We start from the raw sequence: 10513 nt of genomic DNA, 5'->3' as shown, positions 1-10513 counted from the left end.
GTAAGTCTGAATGAGTGTTTTCTACCAGTCTGTCAATAAGTTCTTTGCTTGTGTCGTAAGTAATAATTCTAACGTGTGTAATTCTTGCAGGTCACGCTTGCCAAGATGCTCTGCGATAACTGTGATAATGTGGAGAGTGAGCAGCGGTCCGTCTTTGACCTTCCTGACCCCTTCCTGTAAGTGAGACTGTTTGGGGGTTAGGTCAGTATTGTTAAAGGTCACAGGCTCACATTACAACTGTTTCCCAAGGCCACAGAGAAGATTATCCGGGTTTTCTTGGGTGTTTTTTCCGTTCAATGTCCAGAAGTCAGGTAAAACTTATATATATTTGACTAGGCTTTCGTATGAGTTGTAGGCATTTTCAGGGGTATTTTATGACCCCAGTGGTAGTTTGAACCTTCCTCTGTACCATGAATCTGAGAAACATATCTGACAAGACTTTCATAGGAGTTTGGGGCATTTCAGGGGGAGTTTATGACCCTGGTGGTAGTTTGAACCTTCATCTGTACTGTGAACCTAAGAAATATATTTGACAAGACTTTCATAGGAGTTTGGGGCATTTCCGGGGATAGTTTTATGACCCTGGTGGTAGTTTAAACCTTCATCTGTACTGTGAACCTAAGAAATATATTTGACAAGACTTTCCTAGGAGTTCAGGGCATTTCCAGGGGTAGTTTCATGACCCTGGTGGTAGTATGAACCTCCATCTGTACTGTGAACCTAAGAAAACATATATTTGACAAGGCTTTCATAGGAGATTTGGGCACTTCCAGGGGTAGTTTTATGACCCCAGTGGTAGTTTGACCCTTTCTCTGTACCAAGAACCTAAGAACACGCATATTGGACTAGGCTTTCATACGAGTTCAGGGCATTTCAGGGGGAGTTTATGACCCCAGTGGTAGTTTGACCCTTTCTCTGTACCAGGAACCCCAAAACACAGACATGAGAACCCAGTTAACCTCATTTTTGACCTCTGGAACTTGTCAACATGGGAGGCGGAAACTTCTCATCCCACCAACCAGACACTGTGATGATCCCATTGATGTTTCAGGAACCCTCGTGTGTCCCACCTTGACCTGCCGGGGATCAACCCGGAGCTGTGGAAGGAGCGCGTGTCATGTGGGGTCGGCAAGACTGATATTGACATCGGGGCAGCCGAGCGCATATCACCCTGTGTCATGTGCACCTGTACCAAGGAAGGGGTGAGTGATGTGTGGGGGGTGAGGAAGGGTGACCCGAGTGAAGGGGTGAGAGGTATGTGTTTGTCCTTGCTATAGGGGGGTGAGGAAGGGTGACAAGAGTGAAGGGGTGAGTGATGTGTGGGGGGTGAGGAAGGGTGACAAGAGTGAAGGGGTGAGGAAGGGGTGACAAGAGTGAAGGGGTGAGAGATATGTGTTTGTCCTTGCTATAGTTAGCCTGTTCTCACGCCAAGCATCTGCTAGTGAAGTCTTTCTCCTCGGGTGCACCTTCTGAAAGCCCCAGTCCATGTTCAGATGTTTCCGTACAGTGCCACTATTCATATCAAAAGTTACCCTGTTCTCACGCCAAGCATCTTTCTTTCTCTTTAAACATGAAATTATTGTACCGTGTGGGGACCCAGCAGCCTCCTGGTACTGAAGGGAAGTGTGTAGTGTTCTGTATAGGTTACGTATATGCAGTTACGGGTATGTGGTACCTAACATTGGGACCTGTTTGGGTGAGCTACGAGTGCGGATCTTTGCTCTCTATCTCCAGAGTCTGTGTAGTCAACTGTAAGTCAGATTATACTGCTTACTGTACCAGGAATTACCTTCTGAATAAAGCCTCTATTCTTGAACTTAATGATGCCACAGTTTGCAGAATTGTTTGAAAAGCTGTTATGACTGTTTCCCAAAGGCCACAGAAGGCTAACCGGGTTTTCATGGGTGGTTTAACCGTTCATTGTGCAGAAAACTATCACCAGATCAAAGCAACTAGATATATCACCTTACGGCTCAATAACATCTTGAAAACGAAAAAAAAAAAGCTGTAACTTGCTTTAAAATAAATAATTGACAAAAAAAAATAATTTTGTATTTAGAAAAACTAGTATGGCATATTGCAATAAGTTGATAAAGTATATGGGTTTATATATATATATATATATATATATATATATATATATATATATATATATATATATATATATATATATATATTGCAATATACAATAAGTATATCATGCAATAAGTTAGCCATAAATATATATATATATATATATATATATATATATATATATATATATATATATATATATATATATATATATATATATATATATATATTATTGCAATACTATGCAATAAGTATATCATGCAATAAGTTAGCCATAAATATACCATATATATATATATATATATATATATATATATATATATATATATATATATATATATATATATATATATATATATATATATATATATATATATATATATATATATCATGCAATAAGTTATATAAATATAATATATATATATATATATATATATATATATATATATATATATATATATATATATATATATATATATATATATATATATATATATATATATGCATGATATACTATTGCAATATAATATATATATATATATATATATATATATATATATATATATATATACACAGTGAGTAGTGGAACATGATATATATTCACAGCGTGGTCTTAAACATAGCTATAGACAGTAGCAGGCACCAGTATGACGTTCCTGGGGTGTATATGAACCCAATTCCTTACACAGTGAGTGAGTGAGTGAGCCATGACCAGGAACATGATATATATTCACATGGTCATAAAACATAGCTATAGACAGTAGCAGGCACCAGTATGATATATATATGGGAGTATATATATATATATATTCCTTACAGAGTGAGTGAGTGAGTGAGCCATGACCAGGAACATGATATATATTCACAGCGTGGTCTTAAACATAGCTATAGACAGTAGCAGGCAAAAACAAACATCCCAATGTAAGTCCCCCTGCAGGTGGTCGTGGCCTGCTTGGGGTTTGATTCTCTTGCACCATCTGTACAAGCATCAGTAATAGCCTTGAAGGTGGGTAGCCTGGATGGCACACCCAGACAAAATGTACTGTTAGGTAAGTTGGCCCCAGTGTTGCCTTATTCTGTCCCTGAGTGGTCTGCCCTCCCTGTATAAAGCCTGGCAGGTCACTCAAATGGGTACAGGTGTTAGGGCACGCCTGCTAAACCCGAGTCAAGGACTTTCTTTTCTGGTTTTACAACTAAAATAATTTTCTCATGTCCCAGCATACAGTACTAATTGGGTGTTGCAATTATTACAGGCTTGAAGAAAAAGGCAAATAAGAGGAAGAGGAGAAGAGGAGGAGGAGGAGGTAGGTGGTAGTTTTTCCCCACTCTTAGGAAAGGTCTCTCTCTCTCTCTCTCTCTCTCTCTGCTCAAGTTAGTGGCAATGTAGACCCCACAAGACCAGCACAAAGTCATCATTATCCTTGACGGTGAAGGCCTCAGTCATCGTCAAATAGCACAGCCGACAGGTGTTTCCATCTCTAACGTATGAATGGGTCTGCAGACATGTGGCCACAGGCTCCACTAGTGACAGGCCTCAAAGCCTCGCAGCAGATTTTAACAGTGTAATCACAGGCAGGGGTGCATACACTCATTATTAAATAAATACCTATCATCGTCATATATCGTATAGCTATCCACGCTGGTGCAGTATGTCCTTTACGTATTAATTTTGCCAGATATTATAATTCTGTATACTTTTACTGGCAATGAATAAGGATGAGGTCAACCCCAGCATTTAAACTGCCTGAGAATGGTCCATGTTATCAAAGGTTTCTGCACCCAAGCACACACATACTTAACATGGCTTTGGTAGTTGTGGGCCTTTCCATGGCTAGTGTTTTGACCCTGGTGGGAGTCTGACAAGGCTCCTGTACCCATAACTCTAAAAAATACTCCTGAGAACACATTTTCTTTTTTGACATTTAGAAATAACTGGTGTGAGAGTCGGCAGCGTCTCAGAATAGCTATCAATGTCATGAGTGGAATGTCTTACAGTATCTCTGCATACAGAGCACAGTCCCAACAAGGTAATTGTCTATAATCTGTTTAGTGCATTGAGGACCTTTTGTCAGTGACTCTGTGGTAGGTACAGTCTGTTTCAGTAGGATATTACAGGTGGTCAAGCCTCCTCTCTCTTTCTCTTGACCAGCTCTGTGGCAGCCAATCACCGCACATAACCCCTCACTCTGCTTCCACCTTGACCGACAGCGTTGTGACTGTGCAGTGTTCTCAGTTTTCTAACACTATCTGGAATACTGCAAGACCTACCTGTGTATGCTAAGTATCACTGCTAGCCTTGACCTATAACATGCATTCTGTAACACAAGACAAATGACTATTTTTTTCTTGTAGATGTCACGTGGCGAATGAAGGTATTTTCTTTGTACGCTAAAAACAAGTTTATATTTCTTTCTATCTACAGTCAAGTTAACAGTGTGCACATATATATGGCTGTCTTCTTGGTCTCATCATAATCCTTGACGTTTTAGGCATATGCGGCCAAACACACACATCTGGCAAGGCTTTTGAAGTGTTGTGGCCCACTACCGGGCTCTCAAGGAGATTTAAGACTGATTTGTACCTGCGACAACTGACTTAATGTTCTGGTACTTCAAGAGTATTTGAAGGAGCTCGTAGTTGGGGTGATGAAATGTTGTCGCTTTTTTATATTTAATTTAACCTATCTTAACATTATGAATAACAAGAATAATATAAAATACAAAATACACTTCAATCAGACCCAGCGGGTCGTCAGGCCTCGCACACTGCCTGTTAAGGGACAAGTATCGTCCTACTTCAATACTAGTTGCAATTCTAACTATTTCTTATTATACATACACTGGATATATATACTCTTATAATCTAAACAATACCACTATACACAATGGACACTAGTGCGCTTTCCTTTACGGTACCTACAACACTTCACTTTCTACTCACGACAGCGTAGATGAACACACGACACATATTGTGTCTAAAATTTAGAGGGACACGTGAGTGTCGGTCAGAATTATTTCTAGTTCTGCCCCAGTACTCGAGGAACCCCTTATATGGGCGATTGCCTACGTCATTATACGTCATTACTAAGTCATAACTATTGACAGGGTACAAAAGGCTCCTGCCCTGAGGGTGCACTCCTAACCCTATGATATTGTCACATCCTCTATGGTTATATTACATAAGAGTGAATATTCATGAGTAGTGTTATTCTACATGGCTTCCGTTTACATGATTCTCGTCCTTATAGCCTTTGGCGTGGTGCTGTCGTTGGGTGAAGTGGGTGGTTTCGGGAAGCCGGCAGAGCGCCAGCTGTATGGTGGCCTGAGACGCCGGCTCCCTGTGTGTTTCAATAATGATTTGTTCTTCCCACTGTCACCTCGCTGTGCTGTGTTCTTCAAATTGTTCTTCAAATGATGTTTCTCAGGTTCATGGTGATGTTACTGCGTCTGTGTTTGTAGATGCAGCTACCCTGCAGGTGAGAACTCCCAGAAAAGTTCTTCAAAAGCTTTATCTGGCAGTTAATACTTCATGGTGATGTGAGGTGCACAGATACTGTTTTCCTGCACTCCCGAGCACTGGCAAGGCAGAAGCAAACCTTCATGGCCTCAGTGCAATGATTGGCTGTTACTTGGCCAGGCAAGAGTATGAGGGGTGTGCCTGCCACCAGTACCCACCACCAGAATGACAGCATACAATACGTATGGGAAAAAACACCTATATGATGAGGAATTATCAGCACAACCAATTATTATATTATGGATACGTAAGTGATGCCTAATACTGCCACTTCATGCACCTTAGCATAGTAAGAGTACACAAGGCTGACACACTGGGAGGTGTCTCAAAAGTACTATGTTTTATCTCAGTTATTATTGCATGGAGAAGTTTTTGGTGAGTGTACCCACAGGGAGCTTCACCCTGCCTGCCATGTCTACCCGGTGTGGCGTTGAGTCTCGCAAAAAGTAGACTTGTACACTAAAATTTAGGTCATATCTTCTTCATCTGCTATCTAACTCTACCTGTAGTCCATGGGCCACCCTGGAATATCTTACACTTTCGTCGGGCATCATTGCAGCGCTCGTTTTCTTCTGGATTAATAGGTTTTATTACGCAGAAGCTAGTTTCGAGGAGTAAATTTGCATTTCAGAACATGAATAGGAGGAATTGTTGACATCCTAGTTATATACATACATACAGTGATGGGATTCAGCCGGTTCGCAAGAACCTGTTCTTGGAATTTCTTTAATCTGGGAAAGCGGTTGTTACTGTCAGCTTAAATCGAGGTTCTCAATTTTCCCCCATGAACACCTTTTACTTATAACTTATTTTGGTAAACCCTCACAGATCTGTTGCTGGCTTTTTAGAGTCAAAACACGACTAAAACCAGACTGGATGTCGGGACGGAGCCGAACACGGGTTCAAGACCAATGTGGCATCCTGCGATTTAACGAGAGCGCCGTTACAAAGGCTACACCGACCAGCAACCGCTTGCCAGCTGGTTTGTTTGCTTCGGCAACCAAGCTGTCACACCTGTGTCTTCCTGAAAGACAGGCCAGCTGTCACGCTGTGATAACCTCAGAGACCTCCCAGGGCTCATAATGATCTTCAGACCACTGTAGCTGGTTTGGATTTTATTTTATTTTATTTTATTTTTTTGAGGCTGAAACCATTGTTTTTCTGTAGTCACGCATCACGGCGCGTAAGGAATGGTGATCTTAAATATGTCAGATCACTTGATAACCCGTTTAGATATCATAAATATAAGGGCATAGGGCGGAGACACAAAATAAGCCCAATAGACTATTATTGATGCATTCTGATCAATCGTATATGTTTGACAACTCTTTTGTTGAAAATAGACTTTAAAGTGGAAGAAGGCAAGGCTGAAAGATCATGACTAAAGACTTAAGCTTTGAAATTTTCCTTAATATTTTTCCTTTTCAGAAAGGCAACATGACTGATAAATGCAGAATTCAACATTTCTACTATGACAGTATTTAAGTAAAGGTTGTAATAGATGCAAAAATAATATTTTTAAAAATAAGCATTACTAATAAACTAATTAAAGTTTGAAGCACACAGAAAATAAATATTTTATAATTTTAAACAGTGGCTATAAAATGTTGGCAGCATTATCACAACGGTTATAGTCTGACTCTATTGGATAATAACATTTGCAACAACCCAAACATTTTAATAGTCACCTAAGCATATACTGTCCGCTCAGCATTAATTAAGCTTTAACCATTAGAAGATTTGGACTTTTTTAAAGTTGGAAAATAACTAAAATCAATAATTTCACTTGCTAGACTGCTTAGCAACCCAAAGATCAATCTTTACTATGTCAGGCCAACCAGCATCATGGTTTGCTTCTAACTGACATGTTGAACCCATTGTTAGCCAGTCCAGTGAGAGAACCTGTTGCTTAAAATTGAGTCCCACCACCATATACATGTATCCTCTTTAATAAAACTATAATACTTTGATAAGCTCATCAGGACAAACCAAATCAGGGGATGAGGCTTAACGCCACACACCTTCATGGCCTGCAGCTGTGCCTTCCACCAACATCAAGATAAATAGCAAAGGAGTTGTCTACACACAGTAACAGTGCTGTGTCCACCATTACTACATGGCCTAAGACTGTACCTTTGGCCACACAGAGAACACAATGAACCCTGGTGGTAGTTTAACCCTTCCTCTGCACCTTGAAGAGAAACACGCGTACCTTTGGCCACACAGAGGGAAAACAATGAACGAGGGAGTTGTCTTTACGCCCACTGACTACAAGGAGGCCACAAAATCTCCTGTGGACTCAACAGGTCTTCCTAGACTACAGTGCACTTGGAATATAAATACATAACCAAACGCAATGCACCGGTAAAAGCATTAGGAGACTGCCTTCTTCATCTTGGGTATGGGGAAGGGGCAGGTTCATACCATTAAACATTGCCACACACGCACCTACACTTGACAAGGCTTTCAGTGGAGTCTTTGACATTTCCAGGGTAGTTTTGTGACCCTGGAACCCATGAACCTAATCACACAGATTTGATATGGCTTTTGTAAAAGTTTTAGGCCTCTCTCTGTACCATGAAGAGAATCACACATTTGACAAGGCTTTCATTCCTAGGGGTAGGTTAATGTCCCTGGTGGTGGTTAAACCCTCCCTCTGTACCATGAAGAGAAACACACATTGGACAAGGCTTTCATTCCTAGGGGTAGTTTTATGACCAAGGTGGTAGTTCAACCCTCCCTCTGTACCATGAAGAGAAACACACATTTAACAAAGCTTTCCCAGGGGTAGTTTCATGACCCTGCTGGTAATCTGAACTTTCTTCTGTACCATGAACCTAAAAAACACACCCATTAGAGCTCGATTGATCTCCTTTTTGGCACTGGGAAATAAAGATGTGGGAAGCAAAAGCACCTGAGAATAGTGAGCTGAGAGTCTTGGGTTAATATGAAGTTTATGGAAGCCAGGGTCCCTGTTAGTCAGCTAGTTAGTTAGTCAGTTCATTCATGAGTTAACCCCTTGAGTGCAGAAATTCCTATAAGAAGACATCACCAAGCTACAGGAATGGAACAAAAAGTGGCTGCTACAATTCAATGAAGAAAAACGTAAAGTCCTGCACTTGGGAGGCTAACAGTGAAAAAAATTAATATGAAAATGTATAAAAATAATCAAAGAATATGAACAAAAATGAAGCATCAGCTTCAAATGGTGTGCAGTATATTTATAAAGCTGTTACAAAGCAGACTAATAGTATGAAGAGGTCCACACGACATGCAGGCCAGTCACAGCCAAGAATGACAAATACTGAATATGAGGGAAGCTTTCAATATATTCTTCAAGTACTATTGTGAAATAACCTAGAATAATAGCTGGGCCGAGTCTTGGGATGGTTTGGGAGCTTCTCGTAGGGCCCACAGCATTGAAGTTGTTAGTTACTATAGCACTTAAGAGGGGAATTGGAAAAGGACAAAGGTTGATGCCAAGAGGGGGTCAATGTATACCAATTTCTTCCATAAACATCAGCTCTACGGAAAAAGGCTCAAAAGTGTATAAGAAAAACTGACACAATAAATAAGATTACACTTCAACAGAGAGCTTTTTTATAACGGTAATAAGCGTGAGATCCTCGATGAGTGCTCTCTCTTAACATTCAGCCATTAGTAAAGTGCCAACAACAAATTATAATTGTCGGAGACCTTGGCACAAAGATCCTGATGAGGCTCTTCAATATCTGGCCATTAGTAAAGTGCCAACAAATTATACTCAACGGAGACCTTTGGCACAAGATCTCGATGAGTGCTCAATATCTGGCCAATAGTAAAGTGCCAACAACAAATTACCTCAACGGAGACCTTTTGCACAAGATCCGATGAGTGCCTTCAATATCTGGCCATTAATAGCAAGCAATAACAATTATAATTCAACGGAGACCTTTTGGCACAAGATCCTTGATGAGTGTTTCAACATTCAACATTAGTAAAGTACAACAACAAATCCATGGATATGAGATTTATATGATGTGCTGGTGAAATCATGCTGTTGGTGGCATAACAGAGCCAGTAAGCAGAGGCAATGCGGCACGAAAAGCGGCAGTACTATTAAAAAAGCAATACTGCACAACAGCACTACCGCAAGATTTATAAAAATAATGCAATCACCGCGACCACACTAAAAAATCCTGCGTACTTTGAAAACTATCAAAGACGGCATTTACCACGCGGCGGCATGCTGTTGCTGCTGCTGCTGCTCACAGAAAACTTTTACTTGCAGTAATCGACTCAATCAGTCATCAGAATCAGTGATTCAATCATTCTGACTTCGTTTCAGTTATTGTTCGGGGCAATTAAATACTAAATAGACAGACTAAATCCACCTCGCTGCCAGTCTTCTTTTAACTCCGCGCAAGCGGTGCCGGACATTTCAACCTCTGGACCCGTCCGTGGTGCTGGCAGATGTTTCATTTTTTATCGGGCGCATGTTTCTTTGTTTGATAGCCAGGGTAGCCACTTGATCTTTTATCAGTTACGTTTCGTTTGGACAGGCCAGGACAGCCACTCAAGATATTTTTTATTTTGACTACCATCTGCATAGTACTCGCAACACTCGCGTACCGCACTGGGGAAAAGAAAAAATGACCGCACCACTCCGGAAAAAAAGTACCGCACTACCACAGCCGCACTGCTGATTTTTTTTTCAGTACTGCGCCCACTCTCTGCCAGTAAGCAGTCAGTGGCTACTTGTAAGGTGATAGAAGGAAAACCATGGAATGGATGGCACCAGTTAATTTCTCAGTATAAAGAGTTCTTAAACTGCAAAATACATAGGGACTGAATAATAAAGCAACAGCAGAGTCTAAAAATTATAAGTGAGTATTTGGAGCACATAAAAAGGATTAAATAGAGAGAGATGTCTCTAGGTACTTCC

At 40.5% G+C, this 10513-nt stretch overlaps 1 long non-coding RNA gene across 1 annotated transcript in view; it reads left to right on the top strand.

The window, feature by feature from the left end:
- LOC126990938 (uncharacterized) overlaps positions 1-1196 on the top strand; it is a 1913-nt gene extending 717 nt beyond the window's left edge. Inside the window, exons 2-3 of the long non-coding RNA XR_007744938.1 lie at positions 91-176; positions 1052-1196. This is a non-coding gene — a long non-coding RNA (uncharacterized LOC126990938). The remainder of the gene's footprint in view (positions 1-90; positions 177-1051) is intronic.
- Positions 1197-10513: the final 9317 nt, after the last annotated feature.

This window comes from Eriocheir sinensis, unplaced genomic scaffold, assembly GCF_024679095.1.
Source record: "Eriocheir sinensis breed Jianghai 21 unplaced genomic scaffold, ASM2467909v1 Scaffold227, whole genome shotgun sequence".
NCBI classification, from domain to species: domain Eukaryota; kingdom Metazoa; phylum Arthropoda; class Malacostraca; order Decapoda; family Varunidae; genus Eriocheir; species Eriocheir sinensis.
This window is presented reverse-complemented; position numbering and strand designations above follow the sequence as displayed.